The following is a 17,090-nucleotide window of genomic DNA, read 5'->3' as shown; positions in this document are numbered from 1 at the left end:
CCGGGTTGGTTCATATGGAAACAGGCAATCCTTGAGGTATTGTGGTCCTGAGCCATTTAAGGCTTTATAGGTCAAAACCAGCACTTTGAATTGGGCCAGGAAACTGATTGGTAGCCAGTGCAGTTATTTCACACAAGCGAGTCGTGTACCCTGAAGCTACTTGGTGGCGGCTAAGCACATGTAAACTTATTCCCCATTATTACGTTATTCTACTTTTATTGCTCCGCAGTTATTGTTCCACTGTTGGATAAACTTTGTCAGATTTACGTGGTTTTATTTACATCGTGAATCAATTCTAGCCATTTCCCCTTCGGAGCTGGTGATGGCAAAATCCTGCACTCAGAGTCTGAACTTGGTAATGGAGATGTGCTTAGTGGGGGACCCTGATAGTGCAAACTCCCATGCTGATAAGTTAATAAGGAGGTTACCAAGCTGTTTTAATTGGTATTTATCTTATGTTCAGTATAATTTGTAAGCTATTAAAAGGATCCCCATTGTGTGCAAATGAAGCCACGTCTGTATAGATAATTTAAAGAGAGAGAAGGTTATAGTACAAATACTTGAAGCATGCTCTAAGCACATCCTTTGATGTTGACCTACTTCCTTATCTCAGGAACAATAATAAGAACTGCATTTCATAAATTATAGGCTACAAGAGAGGGAAAGAGGCAGCTTCTTTCATAATAAGAAAATAAGTACACGGAAATAATACGGAAACCATCAACGACGAGGGATTTTCCTCTGGAAATCGTCTGTTTACATTTCTACTAAACATTTCATCACACAGGGCTTTAAAAAATCATCTGCAAGCCTGGCCGTAGGAGAGAAAAGATAGATATTTGGCTTTAACTGTTGCCCATTTGCTAATACTAACAGAAGGGGGAACTGGGACAGGGGGAGGTTATAATGCAGTGCTGAGAAAAACAGGGTAAGGCCTCAGTCCCACACCCACTTATGGAGGAATGTCACAATGAATTCACATCTACTTCTGGTGTAGATGTGTAAGAATGTCTAAATGTCAGCTGCTGTGGTTTTCCATATGGAGATTAAATACACAATTACATACCCTCCAATATTTCTCTGATATAAATAGGGACGTCCCATTCCGTAAGGACACCCCACACATCTTATTGGGTTACCCCAGCCACTCTTGGCAGCTTCCAACATATATAAAAACATAATCAAACATAGGGGGGGAACCCTTCCCTATACAGTGGAACCTCAGTTTTTTGGACGTAATCCGTTCCAGAAGACCGTTCGACTTCCAAAACGTTAGAAATGGGCGGTCTGCAAAATCCATTGACAAAATGGAGAAACGCACCTCAGAAACTGTTCGACTTCTGAGGCACGTTTGAAAATGGAAGCAATTACTTCCGGGTTTTCGGCGTTCAGGTTCTGAATCGTTCAGCTTCCGAGACGCTCAAAAACTGAGGTTCCACAATATAGGATTTCCTTCAGACGGCTTGGGGGTTGGATAACTCCATACCCTCCAACATTTCTCCAATGAAAGTCCTACCATACCCTACAACATTTCTCCAATGAAAATAGGGACATCCTAAGGAAAAGCAGGACATTCCAGGATCAAATTGAAAACTGGGATGGTTTCTCTAAATCAGGGACATCCCTGGAAAACAGGGACACTTGGATGTTCTGCAATTAGTCTTCCATGTTTGCCAATGGGGCCTTAGGAAAATCAAGCATTAAAATTATTTTCTGAAGGGGCAGCTGCAAATCTGCAACTTTATATTTCTTACAGCCCGTTCCTACTAATCAGGTTTCCTCAGATATTAACTTCACAGCACAGAATCCAAAGCCTATTGCGGGCATAGAATGTGAGGTGGAACTTTTCGTCACACTTGGTTGTTGTAAAACAGGTGATTAGAAACTGTGCGCTCTCGATGACACATTTGTATGCAGATTCGACTTATGTACACAATATGCAAGCAGTTTCTCCTAATACAATGCATGTTGTATGACTATATTCCTTTCCCCCCAATATATGCATCATTTGTTTGGTGAATTGCATTGCAAGATCTGCATAAGTGTGTATTTTGAAAGATGGCTGCATTTCAGTTCTCCTGTTGTTTTTGAAAGTGTGGATTTAAGTGCAAACTGAATCAAAGGTCTCCTCCATCACTAACAATGACTATGTTTCTGTATGAAATAAATTTATTATCCATCTTTCATTAAGCCTTTGGAAGGTCTTACCTTTGGCATGAGTGCAGTTTATGAACGGTAGTGTTTGATTCCATTTTAAGAATTCAAGTACAGTGGTACCTTGGTTCTCAAACGCCTTGGTACTCAAATGACTTGGTTCTCAAACACCGAAAACCCAGAAGAAAGTGTTCCAGTTTTCGAACGATTTCAGAAGCCAAACATCTGATGCGACTGTTAGCTATTGTTTCCAGGACACCTGCACCAATTCAGAAGCTTCACCTTGGTTTTCAAACATTTTGGAAGTCAAACGGACTTCCGGAATGGATTAGGTTTGGCGCTTTTGTTTTTGCTATTTATTTTGCGTTTTTGTTTTTGAGGCTTTTTTGGTTAATTTGATTTTGTGACTGTGTGGAACCGAGTTCAGCTACTGATTGATTGATTATGGGACCGTGGAAATGGATAAAAGCCCCTCATTGAAACAATGACTATCATCAGTGCAGGTAAGAAAATTTTTATCATCTACAATACTGTCTTATTTCTTTTACAGTACAGTACATTGGTTATTGTTTTCTTTTTATGGATCAATGGTCTTGTTAGATAGTAAAATTCATGTTAAATTTCTGTTTTAGGGGTTGTTTTTAAAAGTCTGGCATGGATTAATCCGTTTTGCATTACTTTCTATGGGAAAGCGTGCCTTGGTTTTGGAAAGCTTTGGTTTTGGAACAGACTTCCGGAATGGATTATGTTTGAGAACCAAGGTACTACTGTAATAGGAATTATAAGTCCATAGGAGGACCTCCTTGGGTTTTAAAGTGAAATTTAAGCATTCTACTCCATTATTTATTTATTTTTGCCATTAAATACTTGCAATTGCCTTGATACATCAATTTACCTCAAAAAGAGAATGGTAAATATTGCAATTAGTGTGCTAATTGACGCAGTTTTTAAAAAACCCTTTTTTAATTGACACAACTAGGTCTTTCTAAGTATGCATCACTCATTCATTCATTCCCCATTCATATGTAAAATACTTTGGAATTAAATTGTCAAGGAATATCTCAGTTTCAGATCCAGAAAAACAACAACCCAGAGTCTTTTTTTTTTTTTTTTAAGGAAGAAACTCTGTTACAAGACACTGAGAATCAAGTGGAAATGGCGTGACATTATGCTTCACAAGAATTGTCAAGCACTTAGTAATCAAGGTGATGGGTGTCTTTAAAAAAAAATAAAGAAGAAAAGAAGAAAATCCAAGCAAGACATGGAAGTCATTTATCTAGAACTAGACAGGCCTGTATAATATAAATGGAGCCCTTTGAAAATCAGTTCCGCAGTATGAAATAGACTTTTCTCCTAGAAGGGGATCTTAACTTCTTTTGAAGTTGACTGTTGCTCTTAGCAACCTAACCGCAGTTGGACTATGACAGTGACTGTTACAGAGGAGATAAATACAGAACTTAGCCCTCAGAGAACATGGGAGAAATCATGGCACCTCTGGCGCACTTGCCTCACTTTCAGTGGGCAATGTACTGATGAAGCGTGAACTGATGCTTCACAGTTTAGACCATTTTACAGAGGTGGGATTGGCAATCCTTGTGGTTCCTCTGACATTTAGGGACACAGGTCTAAACCACTGAGCCTCTTGGGCTTGCCGATAAGAAGGTCGGCGGTTCGAATCCCTGCGACGGGGTGAGTGTCCTTTGCTCTGTCCAAGCTTCTGCCAACCTAGCAGTTCAAAAGCATGCCGGTGCAAGTAGATAAATAGGTACCACTCTGGCGGGAAGGTAAACGGCATTTCCGTGCGCTCTGATTTCCATCACGGTGTCCCGTTGCGCCAGAAACGGTTTAGTCATGCTGGCCACATGACCCAGAAAGCTGTCTGTAGACCAACGCTGGCTCCCTCGGCCTGGAAGCGAGATGAGCGCCACAACCCCATAGTCGCCTTGGACTGGACTTAACCATCCAGAGGTTCTTTACCGTTCCCCTCCCCTTACATCATTAAAATGGCATGTAGGTCATGTGCTCAGTAAGAAACCCTGTTACAAGGGGAAATGGCATGACATTATGCGTCACAACAATTGTCCAGCACTTCAAGGTGATGGGTACCTTTAAAAAATAAATAAAAGCAAAGAAGAAAAACTAAGCAAGGCAGGGAAGTCATTTATCTAGAACTAGATCAACTTTGACATTTATTTTCTTCCTTTTTCAAACATTTTGCATGATCCGCAGGCGACAGCTTCTCCAGAGGATCGCTCCCCCTTGGTACGACGTCCCATGACCTCTTCTGAATATAGGGGCCCATCCCCCTAAAAATATATATTCAGGGGCCTGAAATTCCCTCAGCCTCTAAGAGTTGACACCTACAGCATGATGCACCTAGAGTGGAGTAGTGTTTGAAGTCCCATTAGGACAGTTTTATTTATTCTTTTGGAAGAGTTATATGCGTATTTTTCGACACCCAGCAAAGAGGTTCTCCAACTTAACTTTATCAGGCAACTTACTTGTTCACAGTGGATTGGAGCCTGACATTTCATAGTTCAAAATCAATGGGACCCACGTTAGCCGTGTCTAACTGCATTGATTTCCATGGAGGTTCTATAAGGGTGACTAAGTCTGGATCCAAAACAGCCTCACCAGGGATGGGTTTCCATCTAGATCTTCTACCTTGTAAAACAAAGAACCATATGTTGTGTTCATCTTATGCCTTTGATGCATATTAGAAGCATATTAAAAGCAATGACAAACCTAGACAGCATCTTAAATAACAGAGACATCACCTTGCCAACAAAGGTCCGTATAGTTAAAGCTATGGTTTTCCCAGTAGTGATGTATGGAATTGAGAGCTGGACCATAAAGAAGGCTGATCGCCAAAGAATTGATGCTTTTGAATAATGTGCTGGAGGAGATTCTTTAGAGTTCCATGGATTGCAAGAAGATCAAACCTATCCATTCGGAAGGAAATCAGCACTGAGTGCTCACTGGAAGGACAGATCGTGAAGCTGAGGCTCCAATACTTTGGCCACTTCATGAGAAGAGAAGACTCCCTGGAAAAGACCCTGATGTTGGGAAAGATAGAAGGCACAAGGAGAAGGGGATGACAGAGGACGAGATGGTTGGACAGTGTTGTCGAAGCTACCAACATGAGTTTGACCAACTGCGGGAGGCAGTGGAGGACAGGAGTGTCTGGCGTGCTCTGGTCCATGGGGTCACGAAGAGTCGGACACGACTAAACGACTAAACAACAACAAGCATATTCATTCCCTCAAGGAATGCTGGGCACTGTAGTTAACCCCCCCCCCCAAAGATGTATAGTTCCCAGAAACCCTTTACAAACTACAGTGCCCAGAATTCTCTGAAGGGAAAGAATGGGCTTCGTATGGGCTTCAAAAATATGCTGTGTACGTAGCAACACTTCGCTGAAGAGGAAGAAGTGGACAGAATCGCAGGTTTGTTTGCTTTGCAAACATCTGGCGATGGGAAGGGGGGGTTCTGTTTTATTATTTTCTGCCATGCCCCCTTCATTGTACTTTCCAAAGGGAATCTTCAAGGGACTGAACATGGCCACCCAGGCTCAAACATGTGCATCTCCTCGTCATAAAGCAGCTGTCCACTCTTATATCCTGTACAAATGAAAACAGGAACGAGCTTCCTTCCTACACGGATGGGTCAGACATCAGAAAGGCTTCATCTGACCAAGAATCTAGATGTTTGCTTTCAGATAAACGGCTCAACTAAATCACATTTTATAGTTTTCCAAAGAGAGAGAATATTGTATACATTCCTGGAACATCGGACATAAAAGTTTATTGAGGTTGTTGTTTTTTAATCCTTTATTTGAGAGAAATCAGTTACGCTCCTCTGTTAAAGAGCATTAACTCCTATTTATAAGGAAGACTACATAGAATGGATTCAGACATAACAACTCTCTCTCTTTCCCCCCTCTCTCTACATATACACACATGACCCTTACCTAGGACTCTACTATACAGCTGGAAATAAAATATTTTAAATGTGCTGCAATGTCAACATGAATAGAAGTTATTAATATTGCAGTTGCTGAATCAGGGGTTATTATTATGACTGGAATGTAATTGAAATTTATAAGATTTTGGAACGCGGAAATAAAGAAAATCATCAAACCATCAAATTTAGCATGCGGTGGGTCACTTTATATAAATTATATAATTCAGCATTTGAACGAATGGTATTAATAATTGTATTATAAATTGGTATTGTTATAATGAGGCTATTATTGGACTGTAATTGAAAACTAATTTTAAAAAATTATTAATAAAATGTTTTATTTGTGGCTGTATAGCCAAATTCTTAAAGGCATCTGGGCACTCTTAAATTCTGCAGTACTTAAAAAAGGAAGCAATAGAATCCTGAAAGCCAAAAGTGGAGTCCTTGAGTAGGCCCCTGAAAAAGAAATCCATTGCTTGCAATCCCCAAAAAACCAAAACAAGCAAACAGATATATTTTAGAAACTTCCAATAGCAACGGGCTAGTTTTGAATAGCAGTGCAGTCATCCACACCTATAACAGTAGAGCAAAATGAAGCAATGCCATTATTTATGGTATAACTAAACCTGGCTTTAAAAAAAAAGTTTATTTATAATTCTCATTTATAACAAATAAAACATTTCATTTTTTAAAAAATACATATCCAACCCCGACTTCCCTTCCCCTCTCTCTGTGGTTCCATAAATTTGCTCTCTCTTTTTTCTGCGTATCCCAGTTAACTTTATTTATTCTTTTCTTCATCTGTTTCATATACGTTTTTTTTTATTTACAAAAATGTAAGCTTTTACAATAGTCCTCCTAATGTCTTAATTTGTTTACAATTTGCTTGTAAATATTCCACCAGCAATTTCCATTCTTTACTAAAAGGCTTATTGTCTTGATTGCTTATTCTTCCAGTAAGTTTCGCCATTTCTGCATAGTCCATTAATTTCTGTAGCTAATCTTCTCTCATTGGGACTTCTTCTTCTTTCCATTTTTGGGCAAATATAATTCTTGGAGCGGCAGCTGCATACATAAATAAATTTCTATATTGTTTAGCTAGATCTGATTCCATAATTTCTTTAGAAAAGCTTCTGTTTTGGTTTTTGGGTTTTTTTACAAATGTTATCTTAAACATTCCCCCCCCCCCAAAAAAAAATTCATTATACATAACTAAACCTGGCTTCAGCCTGAACGATAATGGAGATGGACCCTCCTCTGGTGTTGTGACGAGAGGGGAATCAGACACAAAGTCAGCCTGAAAACTCTTCCAATCCCTTTCTCACACATTCCAAGCAAAGGACACAAGCTCTGTGCCTTCATGCTATAATTATATTTCCTGTGTTGCGGTATTGGCCCTTAGCACATCATGGAAGTGACATGGATTTAAAGTGAAGGAGACAAGAACCGTGCTAATAATAGCTACGCCACATGAGCAATCCCATACCATCAGCAATTGAAGAGTTTGCTAAACCCCTAGCACAGTTATTATTTGGGGCTCAGATTTGCACAGGCTCTCACCTTGGATCTACAGAAGCTGATCAGTTCCTAAGGCAAAAAACTTTCTCTTCCATCCTGTGTTCCAAATGCTTCATTGCACTTGGAGGCTAATCTCCCCTCTGTTGAATTACAGATTTGGTGTAGGACATTTCAATTATTGGCTTCGGCTCAATTTAAACCCTACCGGTCTACTACCCTTAGTATCGCAAGATTGTAATGAGAGTGCTTGGACTAAAATTGTCAACCCTAAAGCTTTACTTTCCTGGTTTATCACGACAACAGTTCTTAACAGTCGGATTCAGTAAAGCAAATACCGGTAATTAAATTAGACAGCACCTATATGATATCGAGCAACAGAATAATTTGCCCACAGTAAGGACATTTTGTCCACGGTAAGATTATTTTCCACCTAGTGGGCTTGCCGATCAGAAGGTCGGCAGTTCAAATCTGTGTGACAGGGTGAGCTTCCATTGCTCTGTGCCAGCTTCTGCCAACCTAGCAGTTTGAAAGAATGCCAATGCAAGGTACTACTCTGGCAGGAAGGAAAATTGTGTTTCCATGCACTCTGGCTTCCATCACAGTCCTCCATGCTCCAGTAGCAGTTTAGTCATGCTGGCCACATGATCTGGAAAGCTGTCTGTGGACAAACGCCAGCTCCCTCAGTCTGAACGCAAGATGAGCGCCGCAACCCCATAGTGGTCTTTGACTGGACTTAACCGTCCAGAGGTCCTTTACCTTACCTATTAACTCCAAGGTGCAGTAGCCAAGGCTTTGGTTTAAGGTGGGCACTGAAGAAAAATGGTTTTGTGCCTTTAGGAACTGTATGACAAGCACAAATGCAACAGGTTAAGCATTTTCTACTATGTATGGAAGTGAGAACTGGACCATAAAGAAGGTTGATCACCGAAGAATTGATGTTTTTGAATTCTGGTGCGGGAGGAGACTCTTGAGAGTCCCATGGACTGCAAGATAATCAAACCTCTCCATTCTTAAGGAAATCAGCCCTGAGTGCTCACTGGAAAGACAGATCCTGAAGCTGAGGCTCCAATACTTTGGCCACCTCATGAGAAGAGAAGACTCCCTGGAAAAGACCCTGATGTTGGGAAAGATGGAGGGCACCAGGAGAAGGGGACGACAAAGGATGAGATGGTTGGACAGTGTTCTTGAAGCTACCAGCATGAGTTTGACCAAACTGTGAGAGGCAGTGGAAGACAGGAGTGCCTGGCGTTCTCTGGTCCATGGGGTCACGAAGAGTCGGACACAACTAAACGACTAAACAACAACAACAACTACTATGGGGAAAGCTTCACCAAGACTCTTTCATGTTGTGTTACAGCAGCCTTGTAATGTTGTGCTATCCCTTCATAGCAGCCATTTTCTAACCAGCACCAACAGCACTTCCTCAAAATTTGTGTTGTGGCCACTGGCCCAAAAAAGTTGGCGACCCCTGACCTAAGGATACATTTGATCACTGGAAAGATTAAGGAAGGTTAAACAGGAATGTATTGGAAATTATTTAAGTATATGAAGATCTTCATTCATTCCTGGCAGAAGGTTGGACTAGATGATCAAAGGTTTGCCCGTCTCGCTTGCTCATTTCAGCTTAACGACAGAATAATTGCAAGACGAGTGTGCCATTCCAAATAGAGACAATGAGCCCAAGGAAAATCCAGCAGCCAAGGTCCTTGGCTAAAACACTGTACCATCTCAGCACCATGCCAAATTAAAATACAAATTCGGCATCCAAGACATAGACATGCTTGATGCTTGCGAGCTCATCCTTCACACCAATTTATTAATTCCCAATGCTGAGTATGTCACACAATTTTTCACTGTTTGGGAATATGCCAGGCGCTGTAACGAAAAGATCAATGGAAGCTTTTAATATGAATAAGCATTAGCCGTACAATATTTTCCTTAATTTCAAATCCTAGCCTCGCAGGCTTATATGAACCTTCCTACAACACAACCCATGATTTGGCTATAATAGGGGAAACAGGGGAAATGATGGACGTTTTTAAACTCCATAATGAGCGCTCCTAAACAGAGTCAGAAATACTCAGTGCCATCCTGTGCTATTCCTTCAGATCTGTCATTTTAGAATCCGACGGACGGGAATGTTGGATTGTTTTGAAATCAGCCCTTTGATAAGTAAAAAAAATATTCCTTCTGAAGCACAATGAGTGTCATGTTCTGCTTTTAGGCTTCCCAAGAGGGACGTGGGTGGCGCTGTGGGTTAAACCACTGAGCCTAGGGCTTGCCGATCAGAAGGCAGTTCGAATCCCCACGACGGGGTGAGCTCCCGTTGCTCGGTCCCTGCTCCTGCCAACCTAGTAGTTCGAAAGCACGTCAAAGTGCAAGTAGATAAATAGGTACCACTCCGGCAGGAAGTTAAACGGCATTTCCGTGCGCTGCTCTGGTTCACCAGAAGCGGCTTAGTCATGCTGGCCACATGACCCAGAAGCTGTACGCCGGCTCCCTCGGCCAATAAAGCGAGATGAGCGCCGCAACCCCAGAGTCGTCCACAACTGGACCTAATGGTCGGGGTCCCTTTACCTTTACCTAAGAGGTATCTGGTTGGCCACAGCAAGAAAAGAATGCTGGATTAAATAGGCCTCTGGCCTCATCCAACAAGTCCTTTCTCATGTACAGTCATACCTCGGGTTAAAGACGCTTCAGGTTGAGCATTTTCAACCTGCGATGACCCGGAAGTACCGGAAAGGGTTATTTCCGGGTTTCGCCGCTCACATATGTGCAGATGCTCAAAATGACATCATGCGCAGAAGCGGCGAATCGCGACCCGCACACGCTCAGACACAGGTTGCATTCTGCTCAGGTTGCCAACAGGGCTCTGGAATGGATCCCGTTCGCAACCAGAGGTATCACTGTACTTAATTATTTCTGAAACATGGAAAGTAAAATTTGGCTCTCTTTTTTTGTGTGTGTGGGGAACAGTCTTAATTGTGCTTAAAAACCAAAGGCGATATCAGCAACAATGGCTGAATTGCAGAGAGATTGTTGTTTTTGTTTTCCAAATGTCATGTGTGCTGAATCTGCTGATCCAACAAGACTGACATTTCACCCCATCTGGGGATTGTGCCAATATCCATAAAGATCACTGCTGAGTTAAGTCAATTGACAGATCATGACCTGCCATGGTAGGTACTGACCAAAACACAGACATAGCTAATTGATTGCTAGTTCTTCTTGGATGCAGATGGAACTAACAAACAGCTAGTGCTTTCCCCTTACTTGTGGATGAAATTTCACTCTCCTTTATGGTACAGAAGAGGCAGCTCTCTTACAGAGAGAAGCCATCTATTTGGAACGATTTGTCAGATGAAAAGGAAAATATATCTGTCCGTGAAATAACTCTGCTACCACAATAATGTATTTTAATCAGGAAAAAAAGGTGTCAGAGAATCGAATGTCTGCTTATAAATGTGCATGCGGATTTTATTTTTAGTGCAGGTACTGTTCATGGTGCTTTGTCTTTTTGTCCCTTTTTTGGCGAAAAAGTCATTTGGGTTTAATTGCTTGCTATCTGAGGTTGAACAGAGGATGTCATTCCTAGAGGTGCCGGGATCACTTTGCAGTTATATACCGTCTCTGATTTACTTGAATGATTTTCTGGCTTCAATTCTGTAGGCTTCCATGTACCATGTCTTTGGAATATTTGTTCAGTGAAAGCATTCAGAGCTCTTAAAATAGATTAAGCTGCACCGCGGTCTCTGTTTAGAAGGCACGGAGAGGAGGAGACAAAAGGGCAATTTCCAAAATCTAATTTTATAGTACACTAGTTAATGCTCAGATGCTGGCTGCGCCTTCCCCTCTCTCTGCAGTCTGTTATTTTTCATGAACGAGTAAGCTGGGGATCTGCAATGCAGCAGGAGTTGCTCTCTCCTGCCTATAATTTCCCCAACAATGGTTTTAGAATTCTGGCACAGGCTTGTCGGGGCTGCACTGATTTTTTTTTTGTCAATGAAAATTGCCAGATAAAAAAGGGCTTTTCTATTTGCCAAGGCACAAGATTTTCATGAAACGTACCCTTGGTTACTTTTCTTTCATGTTAAAATAATACCTAAAATGAAATAGCCCAATATAGATTTTGATCTTTCCCCCTTATGGAATAACAGGACTATCTTTAGAGATTCTCTCTCTCTCCCCCCCCTCCCTCCCTCTTGTTCATTTGCTTCTTTCCTGCATCTGTGTTGTTGTTTAGTCGTTTAGACGTGTCCGACTCTTCGTGATCCCATGGACCAGAGCACGCCAGGCACTCCTGTCTTCCACTGCCTCCCGCAGTTTGGTCAAACTCGTGCTGGTAGCTTCGAGAACACTGTCCAACTAACTCGTCCTCTGTCATCCCCTTCTCCTTGCGCCCTCCATCTTTCCCAACACCAGGGTCTTTTCCAGGGAGTCTTCTCTTCTCATGAGGTGGCCAAAGTATTGGAGCCTCAGCTTCAGGATCTGCCCTTCCAGTAAGCACTCAGGGCTGATTTCCTTCAGAATGGATAGGTTTGTTCTTCTTGCAGTCCATGGGACTCTCAAGAGTCTCCTCCAGCACCATAATTCAAAAGCATCAATGTGCTTCAGCATAATTTTTGAAAACAGTATTGCTTTCTCCTTCTAACATAGGGGGGCTAAACTGTGACCCTCCAGATGGTTGCTGGACTACAGATTCCATCATCCCTCACCATTGGCCATGATGGGAGTTGGAGTCCAAGAAAATCTGGAAGGTCACACAGGTTAGTCACCCTGTCCTATGATGAGCTCTGAAATTAGGGATCAAAGAGGCAGTATGATGACATCAGATTCCCCCGTGCTTTTTTTCTAAAAACATTGTTTAGGGGTACTCTCATTTTCCTACTCATATTGAAACCATGCCCCTCAATGAGGCCAAACTTTGATTCACAAAATGTTTAGGGGTATGCATACCCCTGCGTCCCCCCCCCCCAGAAAAAAGCACTGATGATAACACAAAATAGGTAGGATGAATTGCCTGTACCCTGTATTTCCTGATAAAGGAACACAGCCTATCAGATTCAGCTTGATTTATCTATTTAAATCATTTCTATATACACCGCTTTATATTTCACAAAATTAATACAAATCGTCTTTTCTTAAAACATCCAATAGAACATTACAAACTATGCAAATCAAATATTGCAAGGGGAGTGGAAGTATAAAAGACACATTTAAAGCAGATTAACCAGAAGACACGAAAAGCATTAAAAATAAAAATCAGGTACAAAATTGCAGTGAAATTCCACATGCACAGCATCACTGGCAACTAAGCAGAATAACTGAAATAGAAACCGTATCTCACAGTGACATCTCCCAGATACATTCTTTGCAGTCTTCCACATACAGACTTCACGCTCATGCTTCCCTACCAATCATGCAGATAACACAGCTAATCCCCAGCCAACCATTTTTCTCAAAGCAAGTGTCTGGTCTACAGAAAACTCCTGACAACACTAAGCAGAATTTATGACCGGATCATTCACTCCCAGCCAAGTAGGTCTTACTCTGTACCAGCTCAGCTTCTCACACGGAGCAATATTCATGTATAATATATATAGTTTTTCAACTTAAGGTTTTACAGAGATAAATCATAAAAACAAGGAATCTCCTGGACTTCCATCCTCCCCTTTGTCTTTGTGGGTCCTATTATTAATCATTTCCTCCTGCATCTTTTATGATAATCCAGATCCTTTACCTCTTCCATTATGTCCAGAATTCACCTTAAACTACAAGCGATATTCCAATCCTACCAACGATTTTAACTGTTCACAATGGTCTTCAAGATAAGTTATAAAATTTCCCCATTCCTTATTAAAATTTTGGTCTTCCTGATTTCTAACTCTTCCGGACATTTAAGCCATTTTGGCATAGTCTATTAACTTCATCTGCCATTCTTCTCTGGTAGGGAATTTATCTTCTTTCCATCTCTGGGCCAGTAACATCCATGCAGCATATAGTCTTTTCTGCTCCCTTGGGATTTTAGCACCTAGAATTCCTAAAAGGAAGGCTTCAGGCTTTTTAACAAAAGTTAATTTAAACCTTTTTTTCAACTCATTATGCATCATTTCCCAAAATCCTTTTACTACCTTACAATTCCACCACATATGATAAAAGGTGCCTTCTTTTTTCTTACATTTCCAGCATACATTTGAGCATGTTTTATACATTTTTGCTAATTTACTGGGAGTTAAATACCATCTGTAACTCATTTTCATATAATTTTCTTTCAGTGTATAACATTCCATTAACTTGAAGTCCCAGATATTCAGCAATTTTTTAATACACAAAAACACATTAGAACCCAGAGCAGCACTCTGAGCAGCAAAAAACCCCATTCTGGTTACCCCCAATCACTTTCTCCTACAGGATAATAAATTCAACAGGTATAAAATCTAAGAGGCTGGAAACTCTGCCGAGCCAACCCTGAAGGAATTACTCTAAGGGACAATCTACTTTGGTGTCAGCTATTTGGTGATGGCTCGTAGTGTCCATCTTTATCTAGTCAGCGGGCTGGGAGGCACGTCAATGAGTCGCTGCTGTTTCTATTCTCCTCCTCTAGAATCAACAAAAGCATTTCTAGCTGGTAAGGCCACGGGGAACAGGGTGGACGGATAGGTAGAGTAGCCTCTCCCCTGATTTGAGACCCCACCCCTCTCCGCTTGCAAGCAGCAGCAGTCAGAAGCAAAGCAAGTCACCAAGCCAATTCGGAATATATGATGATGATGTCACAAAGCCAAATCAGGAGGGCAGTGCTTCTTTTGTGAAGGGGACTGTTATGTACTGAGTTGAATAGGATCCAAAATGCAGCAGTCTGATTGGTCCTGGAACAATAGGATCCAAAATGCAGCAGTGATTGGTCCTAGAACAATAGGATTCAGAATGCAACAGTCTGATTGGTCCTAGAACAGTGCAGCAGTATGATTGGTCCGCAGGAGCTACCCAATCCAGCTCCAGGTGGAAGTGAATCTGCAACCTGATTGGCCTACAGGAGAATCCCGGAATTAGCCAATCATGCGTGGCCCATTGTGTAAATAATGTATATAAAGCAGATATTTGGGGGGAACTTTCATTCCTCACTACTATGAGCTGAATAAAGAGCATGAAATCCACACTCGACTCCGGGTATATTTCAGGGACTGACTCAGAACAACCATTCAAACCAAGTCCTAGATCACAGGTATTGCCAAAGAAAGTCGTTCTTCACCGAGATAAGCGTCTTCCTGTGTTGTTTGTTCATGCATGTCCCAAAAGTTGTACAAGTAGCAGAAAAGCCCATTGGTTTTGCAGGGTGATGTAGCTAGGGGAGTATTAATTGCATATGGATCTCTGTAGTGGGCAGGTAAGTTAAGCCAGAGCCTTCTGTATACTACAGCAAGATAAAAGGTAAAAGACCCCTGGACGGTTTAAGGTGACTATGGGATTGCTCCACCCATCTCACATTCAGGCCATGGGAGCTGGCGTTTGTCCACAGACAGCTTTCCAGGTCATGTGGCCAGGATGATTAAATTGCGTCTGGTGCAGCAGAACACCATGACAGAAACCAGAGCCCACAGAAATGCTGTTTGCCTTCCCGACACAGTGATACCTATTTATCTATTTGCACTGGTATGCTTTCAAACTGCTAGGTTGGCAGGAGCTGGGACAAAGTGACAGGAGCTCACCCCATCGTGAGGATTCGAACCACCAACCTTCTGATCAGCAAGCCCAAGAGACTTGGTGATTTAGGAGGACCCTACATTGTTGTTCTTCCCCATTCAATTTAATGGAAATGAGAGTTCCATGTAAGGAAAAGTGCTGTACATGGAATGGAATTCCATTGAAGTGACTGGAGAAGGCTTTGCATAGTGCACAGCATCTACTATGAAGCTCCCAGCATCACAAGAAACCAGAGGTAACTTTGTTTGCAAGTGAAACCTAGTTAATATTTATTTTGCTACAAAAGACATCTTAATTTTATTCTATTTTTTTTTTTTTGGAATTAAGGGAACACATATAAAACTGCTTCTGTTTACACACACCTTCATTGGTCTTTGCCTGTTTCATTTTTTCATGGGCTTTCAGAAGGTAACAGTGTATCTTTGATTTTTGAAAAAGAGAGCACAATGGATCTCGTAAATATCAAAAACCAGACCTTGGCTGAACAATACAACGATTGTAAAATTAAGATTTGCCTTTCAATTTGAAAATGAAATTTCTTTGACATTTAAATGCACTGGATACAGAAAGTAGACAAATGTCACCTAGCGAGGCAGGGAGGGGGACATTATGCAAGAGACCATTGAGATTTATAGCCCCCTTGTATTTATTTTTTAAAAGAAGTACTCACAGTAATCTCCAGTTAGCTCAGCAATTCCAGACGACAGAGAGTTAGATCCAGATGTACTGATCCACAGGTGGAAAAGCTACTTCCATTCATGAAAGTGAGTGAGATTCAGCGGAGGTATTTGAAAGTGATGGGAAAATGTTGGGTAACAATCGCTTGACACAGGCTCGATACACAGTGGACATTGTGTAGGTTTTCCATATGTCCTCTTTTTCCAGGACACGTCCTCTTTTTCATGTAAAACGAGACTCATCATAGGGATCCATAGTTAACAGTAGAAGTCGGCAAATGTGTCCTCTTTCTTGCTCTTCAAAATATGGCAACCCTAACGCTGTATAAAGGTAAAGGTAAAGGTAAAGGGACCCCTGACCATTAGGTCCAGTCGTGACTGACTCTGGGGTTGCGGCACTCATCTCGCTTTATTGGCCGAGGGAGCTTCCGGGTCATGTGGCCAGCATGACTAAGCCGCTTCTGGCGAACCAGAGCAGCGCACGGAAATGCCGTTTACCTTCCTGCTGGAGCGGTACCTATTTATCTACTTGCACTTTGACGTGCTTTTGAACTGCTAGGTTGGCAGAAGCTGGGACAGAGCAACGGGAGCTCACCCCGTCATGGGGATTCGAACCACCGACCTTCTGATCAGCGTGTCCTAGGCTCTGTGGTTTAACCCACAGCGCCACCTGAGTCCCTATAACGCTGTATAACTCCCTGCAAACATCATGTGAACAAATCAGGAAGAATAATGAACAAACAGGTCATCTTGAAAACAATCTTAGATGTACTTTCTGCACATTGCTATTGTCTCATATGCATGTTGCATTTTTTTTTGCTTTTACTCTGAGTACTCCCCATGTCTAGTTCTCCCCATGTCTAGTTCTCCCCATGTCTAGTTGATTCTGAAATTTCTACACACAATACATGGCTGGTGAGCTATTTTCACCTTGTGTAAATCCCTCGTGTAAATCACCATGTCTCTATTACTGTCTTCCTCCATGGAGCACAGTATCTTCCCAACTGCCCTTATCTGCTAAAAACACACTGGCTTTAATGTGCAAATTAATGATCACCACTATGAAGAAATATCATA

This window comes from Podarcis muralis, chromosome 3 (assembly GCF_964188315.1).
Source record: "Podarcis muralis chromosome 3, rPodMur119.hap1.1, whole genome shotgun sequence".
Lineage (NCBI taxonomy): Eukaryota > Metazoa > Chordata > Lepidosauria > Squamata > Lacertidae > Podarcis > Podarcis muralis.
This window is presented reverse-complemented; position numbering follows the sequence as displayed.